Here is a 21,876-nt window from a genome sequence, read left to right as displayed (position 1 = left end):
CAGGGACGCTACCGCCTGCCTTCGTGTGGCGGACGTGTATCGGCTTGTGCATGTCTTTCGCTGTGCGTGGCTTTGCCCTATTCGATTCCATGAATACGTGTGGTTCGGGTGCGTGTGGGCGTTCCGTCTGCTTCCCTGCAGTACATCCCCAGTTACGCCCTTGTTTTCGCGAGTTGTTCCCCATTCCGCGCGTTACGCCCCGTGTTCCGCCCACTTTCTAGTGTATGCGCCGAGGTTGTGCGCTTTCACTGTGCGCGTCGCGCACGTCTTTTGGGATGTTGCAGTGACGTGTGCTCCATGCACGGGTTTGGCGCACATCCCGAGGTAAACACGCGCAGGGACTTCCATGAATCGCACGCGTGCGCGTGCGCCTGTTTTTTACCGCTTGCGCCTGCTTGCGCCTGCTTGCGCGAAGATTTTAGGCGCACGTTTGTTCCATGAATCGGCCCCTAGGTGTCTACCTTGATTCCATCCTGACACTGTCGAGACAGGTTAATGCCACTGTATCCGCCTCCGCCTACACAACTAAACTAATAACATCCTGTAGACCCTTCCTATCTACTCAAAGCTGCATCATGTTAGCAAGAACATTGATACTATCCAAACTTGACTACTGCAACTCCCTATATCTAGGGACAAGTAAGCAAAACCTAGACAAACTCCAGATTGCACAAAACAACACTCTTAGTGCTGCCCTCAACATCCCACGCAATGACCACATATCCCAGGCAAGACAGACTGCCAACTGGCTCCCAATAAAAGACAGAGTCACCTTCAGAACCCTCATGATCACTCACAAATGCCTCAACAACGCTGCTCCAAAATACCTTGTTGACAAATTCTGCACCAGGACATCCTCTAGACCCACCAGAGCCAATTACACCCACTGCGTCATCATCCCCAAATACAAACTCCAAAAATCACGCAATAGCGGCTAAAACTTGGAACACTATGCCCCCAGCGCTAAGAAATGAACAATCTTTCCTCACCTTCCGTTTCAAAGACAAAGCATGGCTCTTCTCCACTATACCTCCCACATAATCAACACCCACTATTCAGCAAGCATTGGGGAAAAACGTGTTGACTGCCCATCTCAGCCCTTTTTTATCTGTAAATACTTGTACTTTCGTGTATATTATTATTGCTTATCCTTTCTCTAATGTCCCCACTCTTCTAATATTATTGTTGTTTCATATCATCTTGATATTCACATGTATGTAATTTATCCACACTAAACATGCCTGTAAAGTCTTGTATTTATTGTAACTATACATGTATGTAACCGTCCATAAGACTAAGTGCCTAGCTACCCCAGGGTTCAGCGTGCTATATAAGCAAATAAAACAAACAAACAAACAAACAGTTTTTAGGACTATGTAATTATGTTAGTGTAAGGGTATTTGATAATAGCTCTCTCCCTCTGCCCCCTTCATCATTCTACTCCAGGGGTTGTCTAGATCCACTTTTGCTCTACCATCACTAGTGTTGTTGTAAATGCTTGACTTGGACTTTATGGACTCGTTTGGCCCTTGGTGCTTCTCCTGTCTCTATTCTCATGCCAGACTTCCTCTGCATCACATACTCATGGTGATCTTGTATCATGCTGTGCCCAGCTTCTTCCTGAATCCTGTCTTGCTTCTGCTGTTTCCCTGAAACACTATGTGTATTTCTGACTCCTGCAACTGTATTGTCTCTCCCCTCTTGCTTCTCTTCTCTTTTCACTGCTTACTCTTGTTCTCTCCTCTCACCCTAGTTCCTTCTCCTTTTCTCACCGCCCTCCCTTTCTTTATCTATGCACTTACTCTATCAGAATTGTCCTGGGACATAGTATGATAGCTATTTTTTTGTCTCCTTCCCCTCCCTCTCATTTCACTTCCTCCCCCTTCCTCTCCAGCATTATCTGGAATGCCGCCAGGCCTAGTAAGATAGTCACTTGTTTTTTCCTTCTCCTTCCTTCTACTCCCTCTCACCCTCTCCTCTTGTAATCGTCCAGCTCTATCAGAAATGTTGTTAGGCATAGTACATTAGTTTCCTGTCTGTTCCCATTAACTTCCCGGTCACCTCCTCCCTTCCTTTCTGTATCTTAGCTCTTGCACTATCTGAAACATCACCAGGCCGAGTACGATAGTTAATTTCACATTGTTATTGTTCAAGGCCATGTAAGAATGTTCACTGTTTGTATTTTCCCTTGTTCCCTCCCTTGCCTTGAAGCACTTTGATACACATTGTGTATAGGCGCTATACAAATATCATATCATAGTTCATACACGAGACCTTTGTTGCAGGCCCTGAAAAAGGCACATGTGAATAAGGAAAACATCGAATGGACTGAGGAAATGGAGGAGGGGTTTCATGAACTAAAAAAGGCCATTTGTACAGCTCCAGTTATAGGAATTCCCATTTATTCGGAGGGGTTCTTTTTATTCTTGCATACGAATGGGATAGTCATGTACTCACACAGAAAACTACATTGGGGTATAAAGCCCTAGCATAGTACTATGGGATTCTGCACCCAATTATGAGGCGTCACTTCCCTTCCGAACAATCGTTTGCAGCATCCACGTTCGCTATTGAGAAATCTTCAATCATAGTGATGGGGTGTTCCATGATTTTATTTGTTGAGCCTGTTTTGTTTGCTGTTTTGGAGAACCCTAAGGGTACATTGACGTCTCAGAGAGCTTCTGCTTATGAGGTGGTTATAGCGAATCCAGAAATTAAAAAATCAGGTGTAAAATGGTGAACCCTGCCACGTTTGTAGCCGAACCACTGGCAGAGGATGAACAAGTGCATGATTGCTCAAACTATGAAGAGTTCTATGACGAGATCCACGAGATGGTTCTTTGAAGATCGATGAAACTGATGGAGAAACCCATTCAGGCTCAGCTGTGGAAAGACACAGAACCAATGGGAAATTTGAAGTGGTAGCAAGTGCAAGACTACCGTCTCATTTCTTTCAGCACAGGCTGCAGAATTGGTGGCGCTTATTGTTGTGATCGAGAATCACACAGGGCAGGAAGTGACAGTGTACAGTGACTCCGCCTACGTGACATCAAACGTGCACACAGGGTTAGCACGCTGGAAAAGGAGGGGCTACCTCTGAGCGAATGGCACTCCAGTGCAACACGCCACATTATTGGACAGACGTATTAGAGTAATGCAACTCTCAGTAGCCATCGCAATAGTTAAGTGCGCAGCACACACTAAGAGAACTGACTTTATTTCATGCTGAAACCAAGCCAAAGATGAAGAGGCCTAAAGAGTTTCATTTTCTTCTGATATTTTTAGTTTTGATACTCCTGATGTGAAAGAGAAAATGTTTGTAATAAGGGTTGTGAATGAAAGCTTTAATCATTTGTTATGAATGCAGTTAATGGAGGTTCAAGGTGGAGCTCCACAGGAAGAGAAAGACCTGTGGACGCACAGTGGGTGTTCTTTTTCCCCTTCTGAAGCACTGTGGCAACAAGACAGCACTGCTAAACCGGTGATGCCTGTAGCCTTATTAAGGAGGGCATTAGAACAGCTACACTACCCAGCGCATGTCACTAGGGAGAGCCACGCAGCGCCCATTTCAGATGAATGGTTTGTACAAAACCTGTTAGAACACGTTACTTATTATGTAGTAAATTGCATCATATGTCAAATGTTTACTGCTGGGCACACGCTTCAAACAGTCAGAGGAGTAATTCCTCAAATGGTCCTTTTCAGCATTTACATATTGATAATGTTGACATGCTGCACATAAGTAATGGATATAGGTATATGTTAGTTGTAGTGTGCCCGTTCTCAAGATGGATTGAGGCTGGTTCATGCACACATCCTGATGCCACTTGCTCTGCAAAGTTCTTAGTCCAAGACATATTTCCCAGATCAGGAGTACATGAGGGTTTGAGATCAAATAATGGTCCCCATTTTGTGAATGAGGTATTTGAACAGATTAGCTTATTGCTTAGCATTAAACATATGTTTTCTTCTGATTATCACCCGCAAGCAAACAGGATATGTGAGGGACTCAATGGTCTGCTCAAAGAGGGAATAGCTAAGTTGAAACTGACACTGAGAAAGGGGTGGCTGCATTGCCTGCCAATTGCTTTATATGCATTGAAAAATCAGCCTGACTCTGACCACCACCTCACACACCACGAGCTAGTTACAGGGAGGTGAATGAGAATGCCGTAACTATTGAGCATTAGGAGTGATGCCCAGTATCTAGTATCTCTGTCATTTCAGATCAAGTCGAGCGGATGGGGTGTCGGTCTCAGAACACAGATGAAGACCATACAGCGACTGAATCCGAAGGACTATGTATTCCTAAATTGTTTACTGGAGATAAGGTTCTAATAGGGAATTTCACAAGAAAGTGGCACAAGCCCATATTGAGCGACCATTTCTTGTGGAGGATATTACACCTTCAGCAGTCAAAGCCCTAGGGAGATAAGCTTGGATACACCTAAGAGACCTGAAGATCTACAATGGAAGAGGCTGAAGCACCCATAACCCATTCGGATGCAAGTAAAGGAGAAGAAGTTCAGCACATGCAGACTCGATCGATGATGGGGAAGAAGGACGCAAAGACTGTCCAGTAGACAGATGAAAGTGTACATTTGGACTGTGGCTCCCTTGAGACACTCTTTGTACTTTCTATAGCAAGGAGTGAGAAAAGCTACTGTTCTTTAGCCACAGGAGTCTGCTGACATTGGACTGTGGAGTGCTGGAGTAAATGAAAAATGCTCAATTTTGACTTTTTGTTGGACGACTCTATGGAGGCACCCGTGGTGTTGTCAGATGTTCACATACACAGACTACTTCTTGCTGTCTTCATATTTATACTCAGAGCTTACCCTACTCTTGTTGGGCGTAGCAATGACGTGCATATTTTTGTACAAGAACCTAAAAATGGCCCATATAGAGCAAATCAGACTATTACCTGAACATCTGTCTGTACGCACAGAGGTCCTATCTGACAATGCCCACAAACTACTTGTCATGAGCTTCTACAATTTGCTTCAAGTACAACCTTATCTTATCTGGTGAAACACTAACACTCATGTATTTATGCAAGATCCTATAAACCGTCCAGCAATCAGCCAATTACTTGTGGAGATCATAGAGCATATTCAACAACTACTGGAGCACCTAACGAGATTGCCTGAATACAACAAGCTTTTCCTTCCTTAAAAGTAATTACAGGCAATCATGTGGTCTTCAGAGCATATTAAAGGTCCAAAAAGTTACCAGAGTCTACGAAAGACATCGATGGTGGAGCCAAATGTATTGGTACATAATCTATGCCTGTTCAGCATCCATCATAATGTTTCTGTTTCTATTGATTTACACTGTTTACTTTAATGGGTCCAGAAGGGAAGAAGTTCCGTTAATCCTTCCCACTCCAGTCACCTGTGCAGAGTTAACATTGTAAGAAGGCCGAGGCCTTATGTGATTGTCCCTACTCCAGTAGCTCACGTAGTGCTACCTATATCTGTGACAAGTGGCCCTAGGCTTCCCTTTTGAGAGAGGTCAGTTTTTGATGTACTCCATGATCATTATTTAAGGAATCATTTGCAGCAAAGAGTCCTAAGCAAAGTGCAAGGGAGGATGATTTTGTATTAAATGATTATTTAGACAGTACAGCACATTTGGCAAACAACACATGGTATCAGCAAATGCAGGAGGGGGCAAAAGATTTGAGGAGGATTGCAATGCATGTGCACTCCTGTTTTATGCTATGGGGAAGTCTAAAATATTCATAGCTATTGAAATAGATGTTCAAACATCTCATTGCCTGGCTCACCTTGCACTCTGCCATACAAGAGGTCAGTTGCAGGGTCAAACAGCATCCTTGGGATGGGTGACAGAATGCACATCGCCAGGTGAAGATGATTATGTTCAAGATTTGAAGACAAGAGAAAGAGTACACACCAGAAATCATGTGATAATATATGAACATCCTGGCATGAAGGGAACTGGAATCAGATGGGAGATAAACAAGAAACTCAACTGTCAAAGGAAGACTGATGAAGAGGTTCAAAGCTGCAAGTAAAGAGGCCAGATGCAAAATTTAGGAACAGTACTTTCTCCAGATGGCTTTGAAGAATCATAGTTGTATGCAGAGCTGTGGCAGTAAGCGGTCATCACAAGCCAGTTTTTGAACGAGTTGAAAATGGATGCAAACCTCCCTGGCCGAGGCTTGCAAAACTTCTGACGTGGGCCGAAGACAAAGGAGGCCCATTACAGATAGTGCCTTTGGCTAGTGCAGAGCTATGTTTCAGAAACAACGGCATGAGAAAAGTTGGAGAGAATCAACAGTGCGGACACATTTTTGATGTACCAGGAATGAAAGACGGGACAGCAGTGATAATGGATCACTATTGGGCCTATGGATCCAGAGCATACATGAATCTGACCCGAGACTGCGGAGGACTATGTTCCATCATGATTGGTCCTGTTCCAACGTTGGTGATTCCTACAAGTGACTTGAACATTGGTGAGTTTCCAAACACCTGAGGAAGAGGAAATCTGCTGAGCTCTGGAATCGAATGAAGAGAGATAACTATTTCTCAGCTAAATCGATCGAAGATTTTGATGCCATTCCATGTGAACATAGATTGTTCAGTCAGACGTCAGCAATAATCACAACAATCTTTATGCCCAGGATCCAGGTGATGACAAATTCCAAATGGTTACAAATAAACAGATGGAAGTTTCTGCAGACGATCACCACCACCATAAAGGGATCCAATGCTATCAAGGAGGATCTGAGAACCATGTGATTTATGACACTTTTTGTCCTGGACATGAACACAGCTATGGATGGAGGTGTTTGTGCTAAAATCGGAGAATCATGTTGCACATTCATACCTTCTCATGATGACAAGAATGGCACCTTGATGGAGGCCATAACGATGCTGACAAACCTATGCATCAAGATGGAAGACGAAGTGGAAGACATTGCTGATGACAGCTGTTTTGCGTCAATTTTCTCATGGGTTCCACGATGGATGGTGAACATTTTCAAGCTCCTTGGAGCCCTGTTGGTTATGATCATGTTTGGGTTCTGTGTGATCAGAATAATAATCACACAATGCAAGAAGACTGCAAAGAAAGCAGTAGGAATGAAGATTGTGATTGATGTTGAATCAGGATTCAAACTCAAAGAGCTGACAGACGAAGAAAACAGAGACCACGTAAAGGCCAGTATTCATGCCCCTGAGTGTACAAAGTTCCTTTATCCGAAGAACCAGAAAAGGTATGTGGGAGGTATACAGTTCTTTTGCCGCAGGATTTTTCGTCATAGGACTTTTCATCGCCGTTTTTGCTATCGAAAAAAAATATTTTTTTTTTGGTGGGGGCCTTAAAAATTAAATAAATATTTGTGGGTGAAAGGGAATAAGGTTTTTTTAAAAAGGGGGATTTGGGGAGTAACCCCCCTATAACAAAAAAACGATGAGTTTTTTCCGATAAAAAAACGGCGATGAAAAGTCCCGTGACGAAAAATACAGCGGCAAAATAACGTAGAACCATGTGGGAAACAGATATACTGCAGTCCCAATGGGCAATGCAGTCGTATGACCTGAAATGTTGAGCATGTGAAATCAGCAGGATGCCTGAATGGAGTCATAAAGATATGGGTACAATAAAACACTTCTTCAGATGAGGATGTCTTGATGAGAAGATTTTTGAGAGAGTGTTTGATGAATTGCCTAGAGGGGGGAGTGTAGAGGAAGAGTCAAAAGCCCCTACCAAAAGCTCTGTCCCATTTTGCCTATATGTTGGGAACCAGCAATTGTTAAACGTGCAGTAGCAGTGAGGAAGCCTGTACCACAGAGAATCCTGGAAACAAGGTATTCTCTGAGAAAACCCTGTATGTATTCACGAATATAATATGGTCTTCTGCACAGAGTCCCAGAAGAAGTGTGAAAATGAGTGAGAAAGAGGACGGGTGATGTCATGCGAAACAGAATTGACACACCCTGAAAAGGTGTACAAGAAGAAAAAACATAGACATTCTATAAGATCTGAAGAGGAGGTGTCAAAGATCATCAACATTTTGGCTCGAAACAGAGATGCGCATGTAAAGAAACTCGGAAGAAAATGCAAAGTCATTTTACAATTGTACAGATGCATTAACGCAAGTATCTAATGTCAACAAAAAAGGAGGGTACTGATGCGTTGTGGATTGGCCCTGTTAGTTTTAAATTATTTAGAGCAATTACCTGGTTCAATCCTGTTTAACCACATAGGTCATAACGTCTACACACAATTATATAGAACAAAAAGACACCTAGTAATTCCCAAGTTTTCAAAACAACAAAATTATATTTTTGGGAATACCATCATAAAAAACACAGAAGAATAAATAAAAAACATTTAACATGTTGCAATTACAAAAAATGTGGAAAAGAAAAAAGAATTTACACACAGTGAAGCCCAACATAAGGGGGCGTATTAAATTGACAAAGTTATCAACAATTACACATTCTTGAAAGTGAACATAAAATACCTGAAATCAAAGAAGGAATTATTTTTTAAAAGAAGAAGGAGAAAAAGGGGACACAACTACCCATATAAGAAAATATATGTCATCTACATGCTCAGTTTGTCCATTAAGTCAGGAACAAAACTTCTTTTTGAGATCAATTTAGTATTTCTAACTAGGTTGTTACCTCACAACAAAGCAAGAGACAGAAAAAGAAACCATTTTGTATAAAAGGAAAATACATCCTTATGTCAAATTAGGGAGAGACCCCAAAACTGGAATTGTTATAAAGTGGGGTGGGGTCTTGCATTAACGCAAGTAGACAAAGTGATCTTGAGGCTGGCTTTGTAGTGAATAGATTGCGGCGATGCGCCAATGTATATGCATAGGAAGTCATAGAACCCGGATGTTGCATGATGCACTTTGCAAGGCTTGAACCCCGTGAATAGAAAAGGTCTTCAGTGTGGTGCAGTTGGAAAATAGCTGATGGTGTAGGAGAATTCAAGAAAGGCTTGGCTGGCCCAGCACCAAGAGTCGAGGCCACCGTGAGCCCGGTTGTCTGTTAAAGGAGCTACAAGAACTTGAGAAAGAAACAAACTTCTGTTTGAGGTGGAAGGAAAAAACACTGAAGGCATCAAGAGCTCATCATTTAATAGTATACTATGCAGTAAAGAGCTTGAAAATGTGGTCTCCAGTCACATGGTCAGATTGAAATAGCCTTTGAGTCGAGCTACTCCAAAACCAGAAGATAAAACCATGCCACACTCCCTTTTATTTTCAGGCACAGAGAGCTTCTGAAAGGCTAAATTTAAAGCCTTAATTGAACGGCAGACTGCAAGAGTGATGATAGATGTCAGGCTAATTAGGTGAGAAGATATGGTCAAGACCAGCCCACAGGCACCTGGGGTACCAGCCTGCGTGCTGTAGCATGTGGCATATTCCAGAGGGGTGCCAGTGTGCCAACCAATTGTAGAGGGCCAAATAACATTAAGCCCTATAGTTTGTGTAACCAATGGATCATTGTATATTTTGTGACGATGAAGATGACTTGCACTAGAGGAGGGCTTAGTTGTCCACCTGCTGTTAGAGACCCAATCACAACCCCCATTAGTATGCAACGTATACCTTGATGTTCCCTGTAAACCTGTCACATCCCCAAGTAGGTTTTAGTAGTTTGCCACGTAGTGTGATTCACTGATGACAAATTTTGACCATAAGAGTTGTGGTTTTTATTAAATTCACTGAGAACGTGCTGTGCAATGTCTGTTGATGTCTGTTTTAATTCCCCGTTTTAGACAATTTTAAGTAGAACAGTACTATATTTTGCCAACTTCCTGAGTCAGTTTGATTATTGATGTATGAGTAAGTTCTGCATCCCCATCCATCTCTAAGTATTGCTACCTCATCTTAAAGGGCCCTAGGTCTAGGGTTCACACCTTATCTAGCCTTATTAAGGTGTTGCATGTTACATTTGATTAGTGTGTACATTCTGTTTAGTGCTCTGCATTAATTTCACTCTTTATTGAAGCATACAGATTGTTAGTGTAGTACACGTCATTGGACTCTCACTGTACATTTGTCTTAGTACATTTCATAATCCCTTATGGGTGTGTTGCATCAAATCATTTGTAATCATTCCGTACATCCTATTTCTATAATTCATACATTTAACAATTCGTTAACATTGTTTTGAGTTCCTAAATCATTTGTATTCAATTGGTTCAATTCATGTATTAATTTCATACAATTATAGATTCATTGACATTGATGGCATTTACAGTGTCTTCTGCATGATTGGGTTGGAAGGAAGAGGTAGGAGGAAACAAGCAGAAAAAGTGGAGAGTTAGGGAGATCAGGAATGACTCTGTGTATACAGCCTAGATGCTGATTATAGATAGCTTATAACTGGGTCCATTGCTTACCTTTTTACAAATGCCATTATCTCACAGGGCTGCGTCAATTCTATGGAATGAGTTTCAAATCTTATTTATCAGAGTTAACAAAGTGTATACAATGTCTTTCTGAACAGATTGCACCAGTTATCCTTCAGTGTTACACACAGTTTAGATAGCTTAGCCTTCAAGAGGCTGTTCATCCTTTCAACAGCGCCATTGGCCTGGAGATCATAAATGGAGCACAGTTTATGTTTAATCCCTAAAAGGGCTGCTCTTTCTTTAAAGAGCTCATTAAAGAAGTGGGTGCCATTAAAACATGTAAGAGTTTCGCAAACTCCCCATTGGAGAAAACACTTCTCTAACTAAAAATGTGGTTGCTGACTTGGCAACCAGATGTGCACATGGACCGGCATCAATCCAACAGGAGAAATGACATACCACAACTATGAGTGTTGCATCACTCTCCCATATATGCAAAGTTAATAAGGAGATCTCAAAATGGGCCATTTGAATGGTAGTATATACCCCTCATTGTCTTCAGGTTTTGCCCAGAGCTGTATGTCTGGCAAACCACACAGTTAGATGTAAACATATTGAGAAATTCCAGAATATTTGGCACATACCAGTCCTCCTCTATATCAGCAGCAATATGCTGCTTAGACACATGTGAGGTGAAGTGCAACTGATCGAATGCCCCTAATGCCAATTCTTAAAGCATGACCACCGTTCCAGTACTAACCTGTCACCAAACTAGGTCTGTGGGAGACTGTGCATGCACCCTCCTTTGCCACAGTAACTTTTCACAATGGGGTGCTTGGGCCTGTAATTCGATAATTTCAGTAATGGGAAATGCAGTATAAGGAACCTGTGTTTGCAATTACATACCAACAAGTGCTGGTTGTTCAGGGATATCTGGCACTGGAAAATATCCAGCTAGTTTCACAGCTTTGTCCGCTATTTCATTGCCAAGAGAAAGAGAAACAAAATTTCTTCCATTAGTATGGGCAGCACACTTAACGATTGCGACAAGTGATAGCGGCAAGACAGAATTAACTGTTCTTTCTAAGAGGGCTGCATGTTATACTGAGGATCCATCAGCTCCCCGAAGCCCTCTTCTCATCCATCTCAACAGTTCCGAATGCACGGTTGTTGTCACATATGGTGAGTCAAAATAGATTGTTACTCGGCATCCATGTGCTGCCTCTAGCGCTTCAATGAGAGGAATCAGTTCTGCTGCCTGGGCAGAGTAATGCATCAGAAGCCTTTGTTGGACAAAGACCTCATACTCTCCATCAACCAATCGGACCACTGCTGCCCCATTATATTGCTGGCCAGACTCCTGATCATTAGTCGATGACCTGTCAACAAAGGGGACCTCTCTGTCATCCAGGGAATCATCTTGCATTTTAGGAATGTCATTGTGTGGGCCTTCATACGTGACAAAGTCGTGAACATCATCATCTTCAGTAATAGGTTCTGTCAAAAAGGTCTGACAATGTGAATAGGTGGGCTAGAAAGGATAACTGCATATGCTGAAGCCCTCTACATGGTTAATGTGGATTTGAACCTTTAAAGTAAGGCATATACTGCATGTTCTATGGAGTCACTGAGCACTCCATTACAAAATTGGCTGACTTTTCAATAGCGAAAGTAACTGCAGCTTACACCTATTCACAAGGGAACTGTCCGTGCATGACAGAATATAACATTCCACTATAGTACGCCAAAGGTTTGTGACCCATAGAGCTGAGTTGTGTCAAAAATGCCTTCATCGTTTGGCCACCTGAATGTAAGAAAAGGTAATACTCTTTAGTATAATCAGGAGTCACTAGGACAGGGGCAGTAGAAATGACATTTTTCAATTCCTGAATACTGGTACGCATCTCATTATTCCAAATAAGGGTATTTTGTGTTTGTTGGGATTCTTTAAGGGCCTGCAGCAGTGGTTGAGTGTATGATGAGTAGTCAGAAATCCATGCCCTGCAATAGTTACACAACCCCAGGAATTGTTGTATGTCCTTAACAGTAACTGGCTGGGGCATGCTGCAAATGGCTGCTGCACGTTCTGGAGTCACTCTCTTACCATTGACTAAAATCAATCACTTTAAGTACAACACCTCCTGCTGGAAATACTGCAACTTTGGTCTATCCATCCTGTATCCTTTGTTGGCCAACACCTGCAATAATATGATGGAATCTTCCCTGCATTGTTGCTCAGTGTCGCCAAACACCAACAAATCATCCACATATTGGTCGACTGTACTCGGCACATGAATGTTATCCAAATCTTCATGCAGCACCCTGATAAAAATACTCGGGGACTCACAGTACACTTCTGGGAGCATAGTATGTTGGAACCATCTCCTGGAAAAGGTAAACGTGGTGAGATATTGAGGATCTGGATGTAACGGGACCAAGAATAATCCATTCTTCGGGTTCAAAACAGTGAAATGTATGGCCGTCGTGGGTATGTTACAAAATATTGTGGCATAATTTGGAACCACAGGAAACTCTGCGTGTACCACATCGTTAAGGGGGCATAACTCATGAATCATTCTCCAGCTGGCCCCCTCCGATTTCTTCAGAGGATAAATAGCTGTATTGCATGGAGAAGGTGTATTGCATGGAGAAGGTGTAAAAAGACCATAATGGTTTCATACATTCCCTCTTCTGCTGCCTTGGACAGGGGGGCACTATTTTACTCTGGGTAACACTGTGCCTGGTTTCAATGTAATATACATTGGTGCAACACTCCACAGATGTCCTACATACTGAAGGTTACTTGTCCACAATTTGTCAGGCACTTCGGACAAATCTTGTTGAGCAAATGAAGGGACACTCCCTGCCAACAACATTGCATATGGAATGTGCCAATATTGTATCATTATTTCAAATGGAACACACACTTCCAATATTATCTCCCCATCATTATCTTTGTTCTCAAAAAGGTCCACATTAATTATATTTCTCAAGGCCTAGGTTGGATCAATACACAAAATCATACACCAATCTCCCCTATCTGGGTCTGTGGCGATCAATACAATCCTTTCCTTTGACACTAATACTCATTCTACATCAAGCATGACAATAGTCCCTGCAACAAGTTCTTGAGGCTGCGCAGGTCTGAACAAAAAATCAGAGGCACCCACCAATACTGATTGGCCACCAGAAGAACTATATTAAGAAGTACTGTGATCCCATAAATTAACAGATCCCGAGCCAATGGTATTCCTCTCACCACTGCTTCACTTTCAAGAGCATGTATGATCAACAAGACAACACGCAACAGATACCCGCGGTGGAACACACCACAGCTCTCTCAGTCAACGAGATGGTCGTGTTGAGCTTACTTAAGATGTCCCTGCCCAACATATTGATGAGGGTTGAGGTTGAACACAAAAATGGAGCCTGTATAACTCTGTCGCCTATTTTAAAGGGTAATCATTTTGTAAAAGTAAGCTATTGTACTGTCCCAGAGAAGCCCTGTGTGCCCATTACCTAGCTTGAGAAAGTGAATCCTCACTCACTAATACATGATTTTGTTGCACATGTATATATCATGAATATGAATGGTTTATTGCCACAACCACCAAGGGTTCCTCTTCTGGGTTGGCAGTGAATGATAGAACTGGGCTTGCTAAAGCTCTCTGTGGGCTGTCCTAATCTGGGTATGTCTTAGTTCCTGGAGAAATTAATGGGTTTCCGCTAATAACAGTGGCCCCTTGGTAATGCGTCACTTTGACATTGGGAACTGCATTACCATTCTACACTTGGGGGCCTTGCTGCTGCCCCGGTGTACTGCATATGTCGGTGCACCACCGGAGCCTGGGTCTGGCAGCTGTGGAAATGACACTGGGGGAGCAGGTATGGCTGTAGGCAATGGTGCAACATATCTGACTGCTATGGTAGCTTGCATAAAGGTTGGGGGTACAGGCCTGGGCCTCCCTGCCGATGTGGGTATGGTTGCTGCTGCTGGTATGCAATTACTTGTCCACTCCTACACTCCCTGGAAAAATGGCCCATACGCCCACATGTCCAGCAGTGTCCCTCTCCTCCTCCTGGTACCATTCCTCCAAAGCCATCTCGTCCTCACTGTGCCCCCCCAAAAAACCCTCTTCCTCGCTGATAACCCCTTGTAAGCCCCCACTTGGTATTGAGGCTGGTACCCACCATTCCAATCGTATTAGGCTCCCCAACCAGGTGGCGCTCATACAACTGCTTGGACCGCTCTGGACTCTACCTGTCCTTATTTCGGTACTGCAATCACTATCCCTTCCAGCGCAACTTTCGCTAACTTTTTCTGCACCAGTTTTGCTTCCTCTATTGGCGCTCTCTGAACAGCATCCTTCTCTTTTTCAATAAACCGTTTGCAATGGTGTACTATGATAGACCATATTTCCGCTCATCCTTTAGCTTTGATCCCCACTATCTCATCAAGTGTCTTTTGCACTTCCTTCATAAGTCCCCTTTTCACCATGAAATAAAAGAATGGGATTGCCTGATCCCAAGAATCTTCTGTCTCTGACCTCTAAATTTCCTGTATTTTCAGGATGTACTGTCCGGGAACCTCATCATCCCGCATTGTCCACTGCATTATTGAAGGTCAGGCATATCTGGATATGTGTGCTGCAGTGCCACCCAGACTTGGGGCCTAATGTCTTTAAAATGAGCCCCATCATGGCTGTCATCACCCAGCTTCACTCCGGGATACCCAGCTTTAACCCAAATGTCATCAGCCTGGTCCCCCAATATTCAAAGAAACAAACTTGTCAGATGCCCTGCAGCCAGGGTTGTACCGCCCATCTGCTTTTCAAAGGCATATATCTACTTAACTGCTCCAGGGGTGAGAGACGGTAGTGCCTTTATTCTTTTTTGTTTGTCCACCCGGGTCCATGGTTTGAATTGGGTCCTCTCCAGCCCCTTATACAATAATGGAAACTGTGCCCCCACTGTCTTAGTTACCTTCCTCTTTCCTGCCAGCAATTGTTTCGCCACTGGCATATGCCCAAACCTTTTCCTTCCCCTAAGTCCCAAAAAACTCTCAACCCATGGGGAAATTACAAGCTTCTGCTCCTCTTCCTCCAACTCATCCACAGTATCACGCTCCTCCTCCCCTACTCTTGTGCTACGTACTCTTCATCAGATCCTACCATCCCATAATCCAAGCTATCTGCCTGCCTTCTCCTTCTGTCCTCCTTCTCCTTTTCTATATGCGCATCCTTGATAGCAGTACTGTCTATTCAGAAAAAAAATTCTCCCGCCCTCCATTTATCAGCCCCTATAGATGCTTCTTGCCCATCTCTTGTATCTAACCTGAACCTGGCTAATTCCTCTTCTGCTTTCTCAACACTTCTTCCAACTCCTTCTGTGTATTCCTATCTACTTCTTCCTGCGCTCTCGCAGCTACAGTCGCTGTAGGGTTGGGGAGGTTATGATACTGGGCCGTTGTTGGTGGTGGGGTTACAGTAACGGCCACAGTAGCATAGGTGGGATTTATGTATCCTGATGCAGTGTCGGTGGGTTACCACCCTAGCAGGTAAGGAGACTGGTCTGTAGGGTTTACTGGTGTATTCGGGGCAGTAGGGTTGCGGTCGGGACACAAGTAATGGGAAGCTTATTTAACATTTGAAGGGATAAACAGGCACATCTTCCATATATTCCACCATTTATCACAATTCCAAAACTTTTCTCCTGTTTTTCAATGTTTTCCCTCTGTAATTAGCTGCCAAAAAGCTATAAATGCGACTCAAAATATTTGTATCATTTGTTCCCTGTTCCGGCAATGGTTTGTACATCCCCCTTTCATCTCAGCTAACCATTACTTATAATAATTAAGTATATTCTCTCAGTACAGGGGAAGAGCTTTACACATATACAACAAGGGAATTACCGGCTACATTGTAGCCGGCCCTCTATCTCCATTATACAATGCTTCTGTTGGCCATGCCCAAACCAGCAGGGTTGTTTTCATCGGTTGCCCCGCTCTGCCTTCTTACTATTCCCTTCTATCAATGCCCCACCCTTCTCCTCGCTCACACCCTCCTGCACCACTCTTACATACATCCTCACACCACTCACACATCTTCTCTCGCACAACAAAATCAGGCCCTCCCTCGACCTCACCTCGTCACACTAAAATTGACAACAATAAACCTCTAACAATAACAATAAGAAACTACTTTATCGTTCCAACACCACCAATATATCGGGTGAGGAGATCCCGGGTCTACAAAAGGCCTCTGCCACAACTACTTCTCATCCTCACACCCCCTTTACACTGGGTGCAGGGATCTCAGGCCCAATAAATATACGGGGCATCTATCCACATCCCTTCTTTCATTGTTTTACAGCACTGACTTCTTTGCTAGTAAAATAGGAAAGGGTCACAATCCTCTATATTATAATCACATCAACCTATATACAATGCCACAAGGTCTTCCATAGCTTGCACTCACTCCTCATTCACTGCACTACCCGCATTCCTCATGCCGTCAAGCACTCACACTCCCCTCCCTTACCTCAGTTGTTTTTCTCTGCAAAAGGTGCACTTACATCTACATGCTCTCCCAAAATCCTCCATTACAGGGTCCCACCAATGGCCAGCACAATCCAGGGACAGCATCCCGCTCCAAAAAACAGATAGGAATTCTGATAACACGGTTCCTGGAAACCTCTTGAAGGTGCATGCAAGAGACTGGTCGCTGCAGGTGGGTGTGGCCACCCTGGATGTACGGCCAGGAATCCTCCACCCTTGGGAGGGAGTCTGGGATCACATCGGGGTGATTAATTTGTAGAGCAACCTCTCGACAACCAGACCGACAGAAAACAACACTCTAGGGAAAAAGGCTCAGTGCACCTTCTGTGAGAACAAGACATGTATTTTCTATACAAAAAGGAAAAGGACCGACAGGATATTATAAGTCCACTTCTGTAGAGTTCTCCCTGTCTTCTTCAAAACAAACAGCACACTTTAACTGCAAAAATTGTCATTCACGACGTGTTCAATATGCAGTGTTCATCCCTCACCCTCATTTGCTACCCCCTATTTACATGCTAATAATCACATATAGGTCCCTGGTTCATTGGTGACATCTTCTCCGACTCCAACATCTTCACACGTGGGTGAAAATCTCTTCACCTCAGGTCACTGTACAATGATTGGATAGATTTCTGAAAACACTACCCTGGCCTAAGACCTAATCACGTGATGTGCAGCTGGCCTGCTACATGAGCTCAGCAGATAACTTCGAGGTCAGGCTGGTCCTCATGAATAAAGCATCCTTTTTCTCATCCCAGAAAGGCAGGCACCCCCGTCATGCCTCCCCACCAAGATCTTCAAAAAGTTGTCATCATCCTTTGCTCTCCCCTGTACAAATCACAGCCTTTGTGGCCTTCTTCCCCTCCCCCTGATCAGCTACGCCTCCCGCGGGGAAGTCCTGCGTTTTCTGAAAGTCCCTCTGATCAGTCTAAATAGTGAATGATTTCAGAGTTTTGCTCATGGGCATCTTGTAATTCAAATGGAACAGCCATTCTCCTCGGTCCCGCTAGTGTCTTAAATCTCTGGTGGTGTCCCCTGATTGAAAAGGGTGCACAACAATTGACATGATTTAATCTATGCTTGCTGTTTCCTAGAAAAATGCGAGTTCATATTTAAGCTCTTGCAAGTTTGGAATAGGGTGATTATTTCTAAACATCACTACATTTTCCCTCTAAATAAACATTCTAAAATTTAAGAATGGTCTTACTTTGATCGGTGGCAACCACCCCCCTTGTTATACAGTTTTGTACTTAGCCTAAGGTTCCGCCAGTATGGCTTCCCCCTTCTGTTTCAAAACCCCTTTGATGCAGCACCTGCTGTGATAGGGCCCAGCTTAATAAGCTTTCCTCTGAGCATTTTTCTGCTCTCTTTAGAGACTAGCTACTTGACCAACTGGGGAATTTTTCCCTCTGACCTCGATTGTCCGGCCAGTACCCCCCCCACCCTCCCCACCAATTCAACCACTTTTTCACAATGGACCACACCATGAGCTTCACAGAGGACCAAACAAATGCAATAATACAGGGCCCATAGCTGTTTAACATGCCAGGGGCACTACAAATTACCACCTCCACAGCCTCAGGAGATGAACTTTTGAAATTGAAAAAAAAATGTTTTCGTACTGAGGTTCATGGCCACTTTCTAAGGGAATATTTAAAAGCCAACCTAGTTCCAATGGGCCTGACCGTACGAAATGAACCAGCTTTATTTCTTGAAGATCGGGAGTATATGCTAGGCTTTAGTCAAATCGCAACAAAATGTAGCAGAGACCTGATGGTCTTAAACATCACGACGGCGCAACGGATCCATCTTCGCATTCAACTAGACTTAGAAAAAGAAGAAAATTCTTAAGTAACACCGCATTGGATAATGCCAAAGAAAAATTGAAAGAAATTAACAAAATCATGGACCAGTTTATGTCAGACACATTAGAGAAAAAACATAAAAAACTAGCTAAAGATATGAATGAGTTCAAACTGGAAAAGGTGTACCCATATCTAGCACCTGAATTCAAAGAAAATAAGGAAAAAGAGAGAGCCCAAAGCAATGCTGGCTCAGCAAGACAAAGAAAAAGATGGGTTACGTTCTCTGATACCTCTAGCTCGGGGTCAGGATCAGGAGACCAAAATCAGCCAACCAGGCCTTATCCCCAACAGAGACCCCCATATTTCCCACACCAGCCACCTTTTTTAGACAGAGGGGGTCCCGGCAACATGTTCTGGGGCCCCCCACCAATGCAAATGTACCCACAGTGGCAACCGCCACAAGGACGCCGACGCAACCGCCGACGCTAGCCAACATTGACACCTTACCGATCTTTAACCTCTCAGACTACAATCTTTCGGACGAAGAAACAGCCGTCCTGGGTAGAGGGCTTTCATATGTACCCACCAAACCCACGAATTGGTTCACATTGGAAAATGAGCTCCAAAGTTTCTTTCGGAAAATTCGTCTAAAAACCTTTTTTCAAGACGCTGAGCCTCTCAGCATGGAAGAAAGCACAGGCCTGAAACCTAAATCCACTTTTTGCCCTAGTGACAATGAGACCAAACCAGCCCTCATAAGCTTTGAGAAATGTGTCATACATGAAATCAAAAAGCTCCAGAAAAAACAAAAACCACTCCATCACAACCTTTCGAATGGAGAACAGCAAGCCCTCAGGCAACTATCATCGAATAACAACATTGTCATCAAGACAGATGATTAAGGCGGCGGTATAGTAATACAAAGCTTGAGCCAATATAAGGGGATGGTCGCCATACTCCTTGAAGACGAGAATAACTACAGAAAACTAGGTCAAGACCCGACCCAGGCCATCCAACAACAAATCTCTACCAGTACCAGCTACGCCCGAGAACAAAACTGGATCAGACAGGATGAAAAAACGTTCCTCAACACCTCCGAGGGAAGAACCCCAGCATTTTATGCGCTTCCAAAGATTCACAAGGACGCCACCAACCCACCTGGTAGGCCCATCGTTTCAGGGTGCGGATCCATCCTAGAACCCCTGTGTAAATTCATAGACTTCTTCCTCAAGCGACATACTTGAAAGACACTATGTCTACAATCAACATCTTTGAAAATCTTCCTTTTGACAGCAGCCGTGACACCCTGGTCACATTGGATATTAAAGCTCTCTATACGATCATTCCCCAGACAGCAGCTCTGGAGTGTATAAGACACCACCTCACTCACCACATGGAGCAAAACAGAGTCCCTGTCAATTTCATTCTTGAACTTTTGGAAATTGCTTTGACAAGAAACTTTTTTACCTTTGAAGAAACATTTTACTTACAAATTAGTGGCACCGCCATGGGAGTGGCATTCGCTCCAAGTCTTGCTATCATCTTCATGGCAGAATATGAAGCCTCTTTTGTGCTCAACCAACAGAACCCATTCTTTGACAAAATCCTCAGTTGGTACAGATACATAGATGACATTCTGTTTGTCTGGAAAGGAACCATACCAGAACTCACTACGTTCCATACATGGCTTAACACTCAATTAGCAGAAATTCAATTCGCCTTGAACAACAGCCATACAGCTATCAATTTCCTGGACCTAACAATCACCACAGATGACAACAGGCTTCAATGCACACTATTTGGGAAAGAAACCAACCGCAATACACTTCTCCATTTCAACAGCAACCACCCACAAAGTCAGAGAACGAATTTACCATTCAGTCAATTTCTCAGAGTTCGCAGGAACTGTTCAGAGACGCAACAATATCGCCAGCATGCATCACATCTTGAATGTAAACTTGTGGCACGAGGCTACCCCAAAAAACTGGTCAAAAACACATGCAAAAGAGTCTTATGCATCCCCAGGGAGACATTGCTCCAACCCAAGGATCATGGCACACCAGAAGATCGTATCACCTGCGTGACCACTTTTGGACCATATACTAACAGGATCAAAAAAATCATTAAACAATTCTGGCCACTTGTCCACCAAAACCTCCCAGATGAACCAATACCCAGGATGGCACTTAAAAGGTCAAAAAACCTCAGTGAGTGGCTCACACATGCTCGTCTGCCCAAGAAATCTACTAGAACAGGATTATCGGACCTCAGAACAGCAACAGGACACCATCCGTGTGGCAACTGCACAGTTGGCAAATATACGAGCAAAATTAAATCCTTCAAAATTGAAGGCAAGGACTGGACCCACAGGCAATTCACCAATTGCAAAACTCCAAATGTGATATACGCCATTGAGTGCCCATGCGGACTCCGCTATGTAGGCCAAACGACAAGACCGGTACACAAACGCATTGGGGAACATCGCTCCAAAATAAGATGCCGCTCTATCACAGCACCACTGGTCTACCACTACGTGGAATTCAAACATACACAGGAACAATTGAAATGGTGGGCCTTGACAAAATCCAGTACACCTCTAACATCAAGAATGCCCACAATTATAAAGAGGCTTGGTAGATGTACAAATTGCATACTATTGAACACGGACTGAATGAAGCCCCTTCCCCCCCGAAAACTACCACTAGCATTGGTATCTCTGTATTTTCCGTGCATTTTCCCAATCTTGTTCCCTCTTTTCAGCAGAGTTAGACCTTACAACTTTATGTTCTTACAGTATCTCTAACAGAGGCATTCCCTCCAACCTCCCACCCCCTTGGCCCAGCCAAGCCCATCCCGCTTCAGCTATTCTAACATCCAGAGCACATGGCATGGTACTTGCACACAGGCCCGTGAGCTTTACCAACCTGCCTACCAGGCTCAACACACACAGCCTCTTATTCTGTGCATAACTTTTAACTCACGTACTTCGCGTCCAGACTAGCTGTCTGTGCTGCCACATCTCCAGCCAGGCAGTCATCGCAGCCTAGCACTCCACAGCACCGCTTCATGCCGCTGGGCGCATGCCCGGGGAGACTAGTGGCTCCGCACCAGGGACTACACACACTGTCCCGGAGCGGGTCCACGGGCTCCCAGCGCATGCGCCTT

This window comes from Ambystoma mexicanum, chromosome 2p (genome assembly GCF_040938575.1).
Source record: "Ambystoma mexicanum isolate Mex_15411 chromosome 2p, UKY_AmexF1_1, whole genome shotgun sequence".
NCBI classification, from domain to species: domain Eukaryota; kingdom Metazoa; phylum Chordata; class Amphibia; order Caudata; family Ambystomatidae; genus Ambystoma; species Ambystoma mexicanum.
The sequence above is the reverse complement of the archived record's forward strand: the minus strand, read 5'-3'. Positions refer to the sequence as shown.